The following is a 12,287-nucleotide window of genomic DNA, read 5'->3' as shown; positions in this document are numbered from 1 at the left end:
TTGCGGGGATGATAATTTTTTCTTTTTTCCCTCCCTCCAATAATCCTTGTTTCGTTGAAAGCTCCGTCGGAGGGGTTTGTCAAAATTGTGCAAAAAAATGTCGATCAACTCGGTGGTTTTTGGAACGACGCGACGGGCGAAAATCATCGCTCCGAGTAAAACGGCGATCCGCGAAATTCCGACCAAATCAAAACCGAGCGAAAAAGCCGTTACACTTTTTTCGAATTTTGACCGCGCAAAAATCTGCTTGCAGTTGTCTGCATAAATCTTCGATCCTTGATGTTTTTTTTTTTTTTCTTTTTTGGTATTTGAAAAACTTCTACGCAATTTTAGGTTAGATTCTTTCATATTTTAAATGGGATGTGAAAATATGTGAGGAGTTTCGGAGCCGTTGAACGGAGGCCATTGAAGCTTTGAAAACAACCGTCTCAAAGTACAGTTTAAATTTGTTCTCAAGTTCTTTTCGAAAACTGCCGATTCGTTGAAAGAAAGGGGAAGAATACGACGGATGGGGACGTTGGCGTTCCGCTGCCGCGCTATGGCCGGCGTATTCGTCGGCGACGCCTCGCGTCGCGCGTCGCGGGTTTCAACTCGACGTCAACTATCTTCTATAAGTATACCCACCGCTGCAGCAGCAGCCAGTAGCGAAACTTTTCAAAGTTTTTAACCTTTCCTGTTTCGCTGCCCGATACTCGCCCGTGGAATCTCCCGTCGTCAGACGTGTAAAATCTCGTTACCTTCCTCGGAATAAAGTTTGCCAAACCCCCCCCTGTTCGGATTTCTGTACAGACGCCGTCCACGTTCTTCTTCGTTTTTTTTTTTTGCTCTTCATTTTTTTGCCCAACCATCGCCGCCGTTCCAAAATATGTCCTACTCACGCGAGGGACGCGGAATCCTGTTTTTTTCCTTTAGTTCAGATTTCTGTTGCTCTTTTCCGAAATGTGAAACGATCGAAATTTTCATTTTTCTGATGATCAAGTTCGGGGGAGGGGAGTCTGGAATTCGGCATCGCGAGTGTGATAGGTCTGTTTGAATTTGGTTTTTCAAGATGGCGGAAAACCGTCTCGACTTTCTTTTATTCCGTGGGCTTGAATTCTCATACGGTGAACTAGAAACGACGTCGTAAAGGCAGCTGTTTGTCGAACGCACCGAGGCTGAGTCGATTTTTGAAACTGCGGGATATGAATGTAACGGGGGTGGGAAAGGAAATAGTAAAATGAAAAGCAGAGGAAACTGCCTCCGCGGATTCGATGCGGAGTAAAAACGCGCTCTTATAATTTCCTCCGAATTTCATCTTTCAAAATTTCTCACGTTCTGTTGATCTCGTGGTCGGAAGTGCCAGCTAAAAAAAAAAAAAAAAAAAAATCAGCGGAAAGCCTGAAATAAAAAAAAAAAAGGAGAAATTATGCCAAAAATTTGAAATTTTGAAGATTCAGTTTCTCTCCGACAAAATCCCTTCGTTGGTGCGAGATTAACTTGTGTGTAGGGTAATTTCGGAGGGTGGGAATTTTTTTCTTCTCGTCGTTCAGTGTTTCATCCCCTATGTAAATTGGTTTCGGTTTGGATTTGTTTGTTTTTTGTTTTTTTTTTTCCTATCCCCCGTTACAATCAGTGGCAGAGGAGTCCATTTTTCTCGGATTTTCCGTCGGTATCAGAGAACGTCGCCGTTGGGGTTGAGTGGGCGTTGCGAGCACCGAGAGAGATCGATCGAGACGTGAAAGCAGCGCAGCGCTGCATTGATCCCTGTGCACCACCAAAAGTAGCAGCAGCAGAACCGCCACTACTACAACTACTGGCTGCTCAGCAGCAGCAGCAGCAGCAGCAGCAGCAGACTGTCCGAGACTTTTGAGATATAGAGAGTAAAGCGGAGGGTATATATACCCCATGTACTATTCGATGTGGTTAGTCAAGATGGCGGCTGAGAACTTCCGTTTTTAACTGACGTGACCCGAATACGATATGCGCGGTCCTGACGTATCAGGTAATTGAATCCCGGCGCGAGGTAAAGAGTTGTCGATATTTCGCAAAATTCCAACTCATCCAACGTATGTTATATCCACATTGCCGTCGCATCGCCGCGCCGTTCGATCGATCGATTCTCGACCGCGAATTAAAAAATCGATCTCATCGATCCCTCCGCTGACTTCTCGCCACATCCATCGACGTCATCGATTCCACTGTATCTGGTGTGTTGAAAAAAAATTTGCCGACACTTTTCACCCTTTCCCATGAAGCCCGCGGGTTTCCTTAATTTTTTTTCATTTCGCTGTTTTCGTCGCCTTTTGAAAATGTTGGAAATATTTTTCTACTTTTTTTCGATGCGAAAAATGAACTTTTCATTCAACGTCGCAGATTGACTCAATATTCATGTATTTCAGTCGGTATTACATGAAATAATTAATGTACAATGTGATTCCTTTAAACCGAAACGATATCGCGGGAACTTTTACTTTTTTCTCTTCTCTCTTTCTTCTGTTTTTCTCTGTTCAATATTTAATTGACAGTTGATACCCGCAGAGCTGTTATTACGATTAAAAAGGCGAAATGAAAAAAAAAAAAAAAACCGAAACGAAGAATGAAAAAACTTGAAATTCAGTTTGTTCTTCGGTAGATTTAATTGGGAGCAGGTATATGTATATAAAAATCTGGGTCGTTTATATCTATAGTAGATATATATGTATACATGAGCGAAATGAAGGGTTGCAGAATAGAATCAACCAATTATTATTCTATTTTTTTTTTCTCTGCAGGGATTTTTTCATTTTTTTTTTTTTTTTAACTAGACATGAAAAATCCTTCCAAAATGATGGATGAATGAATGAAGAGGAAAAAAAAATTGTTTCTCACGACGCATTGATTGTGTCTGATCTGTAAATTACATAAATATATCGTATAATTGCCAATCAAAGCTGAAGAAATAATTAATATTCAAAAAGGGAGCTTTTCCAATATTAATTTTACCTCTTCATTATACCCTCCCTGCACAATACTGTCGGCCGAACGCGGACACATAACCTACAAAAGAAAATGGAAAGTAGAAGATGAAATGAAAAAAAAAAAAAAAACTACGTCAGAAAAAAAAGATGAAATTCAGGTTTGTAATTCATTTTCGAATCAGAAGATGGGATTCATGTAACCGGTTTCTTCTTTCCTCATAAAAATCATCGTAGGTGTGAAAGAATATACCTACTGGAATCCGAGAGAAAAAGAACGAAACACTAAAAAAAAAAAAAATGAAAAAAGAAGAAATTATCAGCAAAAAAAAAAACAATCAACGCTGGATGTGATATTATCCACTCTGTATTCGAAATAAAAAGGAAGTAAGGAAGGAAGGAAGGAAGGAAGGAAGGAAGGAAGAATGTGAAGAGTGATCTATTTTTTTTTTTTTCGGTTATTTCATTTTATTTTATTTTGTTGTTGGTTTTTTTTTTTTCATTCACCTTTTTGGGGGAAAAAAATTCTAGTGCGGTGCACCTCGGGGGTTCCGGGAATATAACAAAAGAGTGACGATAAATCTTTTGAGTTTTTGGTAGGAGGCAGGCAGCTCTGCACCGGGGGCCAGTTGGGGTAGACCGGGGGCGGAGTGAAGAACCTATTCTTGCGCTACCCTCTCGGAAGTCAACTTCTTCTTATTCTACTTCTACTTCCACTTTCACGTCTACTTCCTTTTCTTCTTCTTCTTCTTCTTCTGCTCCTTTTACATGTTATTTTTCTTTTCCTATTTGCTTTTTTTCCATTTCTTCTTCTTCTTCTTCTTTTTTTTCCCCTGTATATCCTTTCCTTGGCATTGACAATCCTTTAGCTGGTACTTAGGGGCACTTTTTCCTGTCAGCTTATGGAAGGGCTGCATCTTTCTTCCGGTTTCTGAAATTCCAACAAATATAAATGTATGTTTATTTTATCTCGCGGTGGAAATACAAATATCCGACTTCCGTGAAAAAAGGTGGCGCCCGAAAAATTTTCAGGAGAACAATTTCGTGCTCCTCGTAACGTGGAACGGAATTTATTTCACCCGAAAAAATGAAAGAAGCGATAATTTTTCCCGAATCTAATGAAAGGAAGAATAACGAGCCAGTGTGACTTATGACAGGTATTCTATCGGAAATCAATCCTGGCAAAATGGACGGTGGCGAAGCGAATCGGAAAAATTTTTACCGCCCACACCCCGTGGATAAGTACATAGAAACGTATGTATTAAATAGTTATTTATGGGGACGATAAAAGTATGATAAATAAATATATAAGTAAGTGATCGTCGCGACGTTGAGATGGACTAGCTGGCGCGCTCGTGAAAGTCCGACCACTCACACCACCCGCCATTTTCTTTCTATTTCATCGAACGAGTTATAAGCAGCTTTCGATAAAAGATTATTGGCTATTATTTCAAGATATAGAACCGATTTGATCTGCAGTACCTACCGTAACGATAAATATGTACCTATGTACTTTTACACACTTGTATATATGTACACGGGTGTACGGTATCCCGGAATTTCCGCGTTTCTGAAGACGGGTTAGGTTAGATTACATGATCAAAGGCACGGAAAAAAAAATGAGGGAAAGTAACAAACGTCGAGTAACGCTCTTCTGCTCTAACTATGCCCAGATAAACGTGTCTTCGTTTTCAAAATTCGAAGAAACATGAAGATGAATTAAGAAGCCTTCTCAAAAAATCAAAATTTAAGTTTATCTACGTAAGCTCTTTTAATCACTGGATGATTCAATTACAAAATGGCGGTTCTGAAGCCAACGCCATATGTATTTTAACCTCGAAGTACATACTTATGTGATTTGATACATAAAAACGCCTTATCAAAAGAACGAACTGCAAGTTTATCCTAATGTTTCTAACCATAGACTAATCGAATATGAAAATCACGTTTCTGAAAACAACCCCAATATGTGTCGTAACCTCAAAATGCATGTACTCATATAATTTGATACGAGGAAACGCCTTCTCAAAAAATCAAAGTTCCAATTTATCTGCATTTTTTTAGCCATAGAATAATCGAATCGAAGAATGACGTTTCCAAAGACGAGGGTAATGCGTATCATAACCTAGAAGTAGCATACCCAAAATTTAATACGTGATATCCTGAATTAGGTATTAGAAACATAAATGCGTCGTAAATTCAAGTATAATAGTTAAAGCAGAAACTTAGCATTACCGTAGCAACATCAGCAGGAAACCGAGTAGGTATCATCAAACAGAGAGAAAGCGATGTGGTTTACGGTATACGGGGTATAAGTGCAGGGGTGGCGGAGGTAGCGGGGGAAGGAGAATCAGCAGGGGTAGTTAATTCATCTCGTAAATCGTCCGCGGAGACATAAACTTTGAATAACATTGTATACGTGTATTCATTCGGTAGAATCTTCGCATTGAAATTTTAACTCGTACATTATTGTACCGTGCGTACACAGTCTCGACTAACTAACGAATACAAATACGGAAGCGCGCGATTCAACCTGAAGTGAGTAACTTATACCCACTAGTCGTTGAAAGGTATAAATAACATCGGGGCGAGGGTCGACCGGAATCAGCGCAATTATCACTACCCTATTCCAAAATGGAAGCAGTCCACGTTTTGAATCAGCTAATTCGACAAATTTCCTCCACAAAATTCTCCTATTCTTTTTTTTTTTTTTGTTTTTTTTTCTTGAAAAAGGAGACCGTCGACTCTCCATTGATTCGACGATTCGAAAATTCTTGAATTCTTTGAAAAAAGGTTTCGAATTTTTTGAAAGATTTCGGAAACGGAACAGGAATGAAATCAAAGAACTACGAAGCTATTTTGACAGCTTTTTTTGACAAAGTTCTGCTATCTTTTGATTTTCGAAAAAGGAGCCCATCGACCCTCCATTGATTAGACGTTTCGAAAATCCCTGAATTCTTCTGAAAAAAGTTTAGAATATTCTAAGAGATTTGAGAAGTGAAATGAAATTACAAAACTACAAAGCTGTTTTGCCAAATTTTTTCGACAAAGTTCCGCTTTTTTTTTATTTTCGAAAAAGGAGCCCATCAACCCTAGATTAATTCTAGTTTTTGGCAATTCCTGATTTGTAAAAAAAAGTCTTACGATTTTTGGGAAAAAAAAAGAATGAAATTACCATACTTCGAAGTTCGAGGGTAAGATTTTCGGAATCGATTAAGTCACGAAAGTTCTCATTTATCGATAAACAGAATTTCGAATTCGGAATTTCGGGGTAGCCGGCTCACCCTTAAATTTCTGCACGCGTGCGTATTCCATCTCTTCCTCACGATCCGTTTAAACTTGACACGTGGCCGTGTTTAGCTTTATACCCAATACCACCAGCGTCATTCGGCCCCAAACCCCTCCCGTCCGGATTTTTCCCCCCCGCCCCTCGTCATTCAACCGCCCCTGTACGTGCAGCGTGTATTACGCACGGGGTGTTCGAGGGTGTCCATATACTGTACTTTGGAAACCAAAATCAAATACATTATTATTCCGGGCACGCGGCTGACGGGGGATTTCGGGGTTTCGGTCATCTCCCTGTTCCCTCTCCGTCCCCCGCCCCCGCCTCGGCCCTGCCCCCGGTATTTTCCGTACCTACCTATATACCGCCGTTCTTCACCCCAGAGATTTTCCTTTGTTGTTGCTGCCTGACGGCCTGGAAAGGATTGCGTGACTTTATTGGTTTGGTGTCAATCGCTGTTCACAGAGAGAAAAAGAGAGGAGGATAAGACGACGCGAGAATGAGTGGCGAGGGAGGGAGAGAGAGAGAGAGAGAGAGAGAGAGAGAGGGGGAGAGAGAATGAATGGAGATGGGGAAGGGGGACGGGGGGTGGGGAACGAGGGCTTTTTAATTAAGGTTATCGAAAACTTTCGAGAACCACCCCGTCCCGATTTCCACCTAACGCTACCTACCTACCTACCTACTTCCCCACCCCCCCCCCCCCCCCCCCCCCCCCCTCGACCCCCAACCCCTATTTTCCTCCGCAATGTTTCAACCCCAGAGTACAGAACCCTCGAACTTTAAGCGTTCGTATATTGTATTTACTCAATGTTGGAAAGGGGTAGATTATTTACAAACACATTTCAAATTGTAAAGTAGTAGCTACTATACTCTTGTCATTATTACAAAGTTTTACCACCACCTCACCCCCCCCCCCCCCCCCCCCCGAAAACGTTAACCAGATATCGAACGGCGACGCGAGCGATGAGGTCGTGAGCGACAATTTTGAAGAGAAAAAGCTCTCGCGTCGAAAAATTAAAAAAAAAAAAAAAAACAACAACAAAAATGTTCCTCGATTGTCTTTGGGTCTTTTGGTTTTGCTTTTTCGCGCTCGCGTCCAGGTGCGCCGCCCGCCCGCACGAGCCTCGAGAATATTACCAATTATTTTATGCAAAAGTGTAATAAAAATGAGGCGTGCACGTGTACCTCGCGCAGTGCACGCGGGCAGCTTTCTAGCTCGGAAAAACTTATAGGTGGATATAAAACATCGTCGAAGCGCATGCAGCTAGCCAGAGGTTGAAAATATGACGGGACAAAATCTTTGCTTTGCGGTGAGACGGGCGAAGAATCGGTGGGCAGGAGGGGCGAGGGGGGGGGGGGGGGGGGGGGGGGGAAACAACCCCTTAGGTGAAGTAGCGCACGACAGTAGTGAAACGTATGAAATCTACCTAATCTAACCCAACGTAACCTAACCCAAGTTATAACGTATAACGTATAACGTATAACGTATAACGTATAACGTAACCCAGGTAACGCGCGGAGCTAGACGAGCGATGGGGCCTGCCTGTATTTTATATCTCGTAGGCGAATAAAAGGAAGCGGTAGAGAGACAGATAACTGTGACGCTGACACAAGTCTGAGCCCCCGTTATGGCCACCAACGTGCTCCATTCTCGTCATACATATGTGAAAACTAACGTATACCTAGCTTATCTATATATATATATATACGTGTATACCTTGCTACGTGGACCTATACGTACACCGTGCACATTTATCTAGGATAAAGATTATCGTGCGGAGCGCGGTCTTCGCTACGTGAAAAGGAATCCCTGTGACCCCCCCCCCCCCCCCCCCCATCTCCCATTTTCCATTCGAAATGCTACCGAAATTTATTCCGAAAAAATACAGCACGCGTAACGTACGCGCGAAGGGAATCAAGAATGAAAAATTTCCGGTACAAACAAGGAAGAATCTCAAATTTTAAACCTAGGATTCTAGATTCTTTTTTTTTGTTTTTTTGGAAACTTTGTTTTCTACAATATTTCGAAACTGTGTATTAATTCGACCTTTTTTGGTTTTTATTCTTCACTGACCCGCACCAAAAAAAAAACGATATTTTTGGTTTTTTCTTTCGAAATTTATTTCAAATTTTTTTTGATGTCGTTTCAATGACTCGTAATGAAATATTATTTGCGAATCACTCGAAATTTCAATATCACAGTGCAATACATTTTTCGTCATCGACCTCTTTGATTTTGTTTCTTCGATTTTTTCGGGGTGATAAAAAATGAATAAATCCGTTTTTCCTTTTTTTTCCGGCTCCTTTACGCCTGGAGATAAAGATACGAGGCAGATATACGTACGTTGTGAAAACATATATAAATAGAAAGTGGAATCGAGGAATGTATCGAAAAAGATGTGGTGAGAAGTTGAAAAAAACGTGAAGAGAAAGAAAGGAGAGATAAAAAAAAAAAAAAAATAAACACCAAAAAAAGGAATACCATTCATCGTGCCCGAGGGAAAGTTCAAAGCTAAAATATATAATGATCCGCGAGGGGGTGGTTTTCTACGGGGCGTTTGGTGAAAATCTTTCGCTTCAGATCTATATAGCTGCACCCGGGGTGGTAAGAAAAAGGGGGTTTCGATACGGGGGGGGAAAAGTTGGCGCGGGGTTCGGAAAGACAGTATAAACCGGTGGGGTGAAATGGGAAGGAAGTGAGGGGAAGAAACGATGCTGACAAATACCACCGGTTCAGTTATCCTTTGATAAAGGATTACCGGCGAAGGGATAAAGGGGGGGGGGGAGGGGGAGGGGGGGCGGAAGATTGAAGGAACCTCAACGATTTAGAGAGTTAAGCGAGGCATTTTGTCAACGAAGTATATCCTGCCGTAATTTTCCAACAAAAATACACCCCTCACTACGCGTGTAATATTATTACAAACTTCACTCTAGCCAGGTACCTACGTATGCACGGGATGTAAGCGAAACACCTGAAATTTCATACATGACGAAGCTGACTAAATAACGAACGATATTGACGAAATTCCTCGCGAAGTTTAATCTCGGGAAGAATGACAATTAACGAGTGAACCGAAAATCAACCAGATTTTCTGCAATTCGGAAACTGTGAAATAAAAAAAAAAAATCAAAACAGCGAAAACAAAGAAAAGCAAAGATAAGACAGTTGATAAACCTAAAAAAAAATCCGAGTTCAAGTTCTAAATTGCTCTTCATTCGAAAACAATGCGATCCTGCCGACGATCACGCATCGACTCGGATCTACGAAGTAAGTAAGATCGAGAGCGCTGCGTTCGGCGCACGCGCGGCAGCGATACGATAAGAATCGGACCAATAAGAATCAGTATCGCTTAGGCAGTCACGCCAGCTAGTGGCGAGAAGTGTGCGCGCACGCGCACTCGAGAAGTGAAGTACATATCGTAGTATCCTGTGGACCGGTTGGATGAAAAAAGTGCTAGAAAAGTGCTTTTTTTTTGTCACGCGGACGGGATACTTGGGGGGCAAATTGAGGGGATGGTGGAAAAAGCGCCCGAGGATGTGCGTTTAACTTTTTTTGGGAAGGACGAGCTTGCAGACGTCTTCGAGGGGTTTGACTCGCTTGGAAATCAGCGGGTGAATAGGAAATGAAATCCTTCAATCTTTTCTCCCATGAGTTCGACAGATCGTCCCATGGTTTCAATCGGATCGATATAAACTGAAAAAAAAAAACCGTCATTCATTCTTCTCGAACTGTTATGAAAAAAGTCGACGTACCCGATAACATACCTGCGTAACTCTTGGTGCGTAATCACAGGGGTTAATTTCAATAACCGTGCAAAAAAAAAAAAGAAATTCCTTTTTTGCGGGATTTTCGTAGCAAAATATTCAAGTGTTGGTATACGAGGGGAATAGTTTGAATGCTCGAAGCACGCCTTCAGGGGTTGTGCACGGCCCCTGCAGATGCGACCGAAACGCAACGGGGCAAACGTAATCCTAAACGATGCCCTTGAGGTTCAGAGGTTCTCCACCCCCTTTACCCTTCGCGCGCATCGTTCTCTCCCCATCTCTCTTTTCATCCCTCCGTTTTCCCTCCTTCTCTCCATACCTACCTCGGCGAAGCGCTCCCCTTTTCTCCTCAATGCTCGATGTGCTCATCCCCCGGGGAGGATGAGGAGAACGATGTGGAGAGAGGGCGAGCGAGAGGTGTTACGGGATCGGGAAAGGGACCGGGAACGGGAACGGGAACGAGAGAAGCAGAAGAAGAAGAAGAAGAAGGCGGGGTTGTTAAGGTTGTAGGTTGGGGTTGCAACCATGTAACCCCTATACTCGCACGTAAGGGAAGAAACTCGAAGCCCCGCAAGAGTAACTGCTAGTAACAATGTTTTCTCACCCTTTTCACTTCGTTCGTCCTGAAACTGGCTATAGGGCGTTCACCCTATACGGCTGTGCGGCCCGAGTTCCGCCGGTCCCTCTGTAGCGATCCTCCGTCTCCCTTCGTTTTTTCTTTTTTTTTTCTCCACTTCTCTCTCTCTCTCTCTCTCTTTTGGCTTCTTGCTTATCCACCCCCTCGAACCCACCCCCGCCCTCTCGCCCCAATCAATTTCGTCGATATACCGGTTTTGACGCCGAGGGCGAAGGCCCTTCTTCGAAAAGCCTGAAGGTAAGCGCGGACCTCCACCGGGTGGAAAAACCGTCTACGGCCGATAGATTTTTATCTCTTAAGCTCCGACGGAATCGTAAACTTAATTAATAATTGTTGACTCGCTCTTCATGTGCCAGAGGTACACACATCTATATCGATTTTTGTCGCCTGTCCGACGTCCCGAAGCGGGGGTGAAAAAAAAAATTGCAAACGCTTTTAGGACCGATTCTTTGACGTTCGAGCGCGAAAAAGTTTCACCGAAATTCGTGGGGGCCGACGGACTCTTTTCATCTCCGTTAAAAACGGGGCGATTCGAAATCTTTCTCTACTTTTTTCCTCTCCATCTCGCTCGCTCGGTGTACGTACACTTTGTACATAGGGCGCGGCGTGTATAATGAAAGCGTTGAATGCAACCCCTTGATTCAATTCGAATCGGGTTCTCTCGAAGGTTTTGAATGAAACAACCAATTTCTAAGCACTGAAACTCCGGCGGACGATGGTACGGTCAGATAGACGGGGCACAAGTCACGTTGATTAGCACTCGATATTGTGAGGTCAGGGATTCGATCTGCGGGCGATTGAAACGTACCAGTATGAATTTACAGTTGGTTATGTTACCGCGGGCGTATAAATTCTATTGAAACTCGGTCAAGGACCTGTAAATCGCGGCGTCTAGAATTCGCCAAGTTGTAACTATTAACGGTTTGTTAGCCAACTGCCAACCGACCGCAACGCCAAAACTTGATCCGAGGTCATTCTCCTGGAGAAACCCAACCTGGAAAGTTGTAAATTACGGGATATCCTGATCCTCGGATCGCACAATACTCCCTTGGGTTTACGTTCCGCTGTCCGGAATCATAATCCCCAGCGCTGAAATTTTAACAATCGAAACTCGAAACGTCAACTAAATTCGTCCCTAACTAACTCAACTGACACCCGAAATCCAATGATCCCGATCGTCGATTGTCTAACGAAAGTTTGAAGTTTTCACTCTTCCCTCCGGTTTGACCACTGATTTTTTTTTTTTTCTCTCCTCGAGATCGAACGTCCGGAAAAATTTCCGGACAAAAGAAGGCGATGAAGTTGCATCGAATGAAAAATAATAATATCTACCAAATTTCTCTTTTGTCGCTTAGGTCCTTCCTCATGCTCGAGGCTCGTGTCCCGTATACACATAATCGGCAAAGGATCAGAAGTTAAGTAAGAAAATCCAGTCGGACGGTCAAGGATTCGATAAAACTTCGGAATCCTCGGAGCTCATGGGACTTAAGGAGACCGAATCGCGGAGGATTCTGCGAAATCAATTGAATTCCGCTATCCGTATGAATACTCACATCCCGAGGACATCGCTGATGACGTTTCTTTTTGCGTTCGATACTAATTTCTGTCGTCGTTCGATTTTCTTTTTCTGTCTCTGCCAATTTTTCATCTTCGCGGAATCGCGCGCTCT

The 12,287-nt window shown here is 42.7% G+C and overlaps 1 long non-coding RNA gene across 1 annotated transcript; it reads right to left on the bottom strand.

Annotated features, from left to right (window-relative positions):
- Positions 1-3,396: 3,396 nt before the first annotated feature.
- Positions 3,397-10,717, bottom strand: LOC125500895. The gene is made up of 3 exons (XR_007278363.1): positions 10,586-10,717; positions 6,574-6,630; positions 3,397-3,864 (listed from the first exon to the last, which is right to left on the bottom strand). It is a non-coding gene; the product is annotated as an uncharacterized LOC125500895 (long non-coding RNA).
- Positions 10,718-12,287: the final 1,570 nt, after the last annotated feature.

Source organism: Athalia rosae, chromosome 5 (genome assembly GCF_917208135.1).
Source record: "Athalia rosae chromosome 5, iyAthRosa1.1, whole genome shotgun sequence".
Lineage (NCBI taxonomy): Eukaryota > Metazoa > Arthropoda > Insecta > Hymenoptera > Athaliidae > Athalia > Athalia rosae.
The sequence above is the reverse complement of the archived record's forward strand: the minus strand, read 5'-3'. Positions and strand labels throughout refer to the sequence as shown.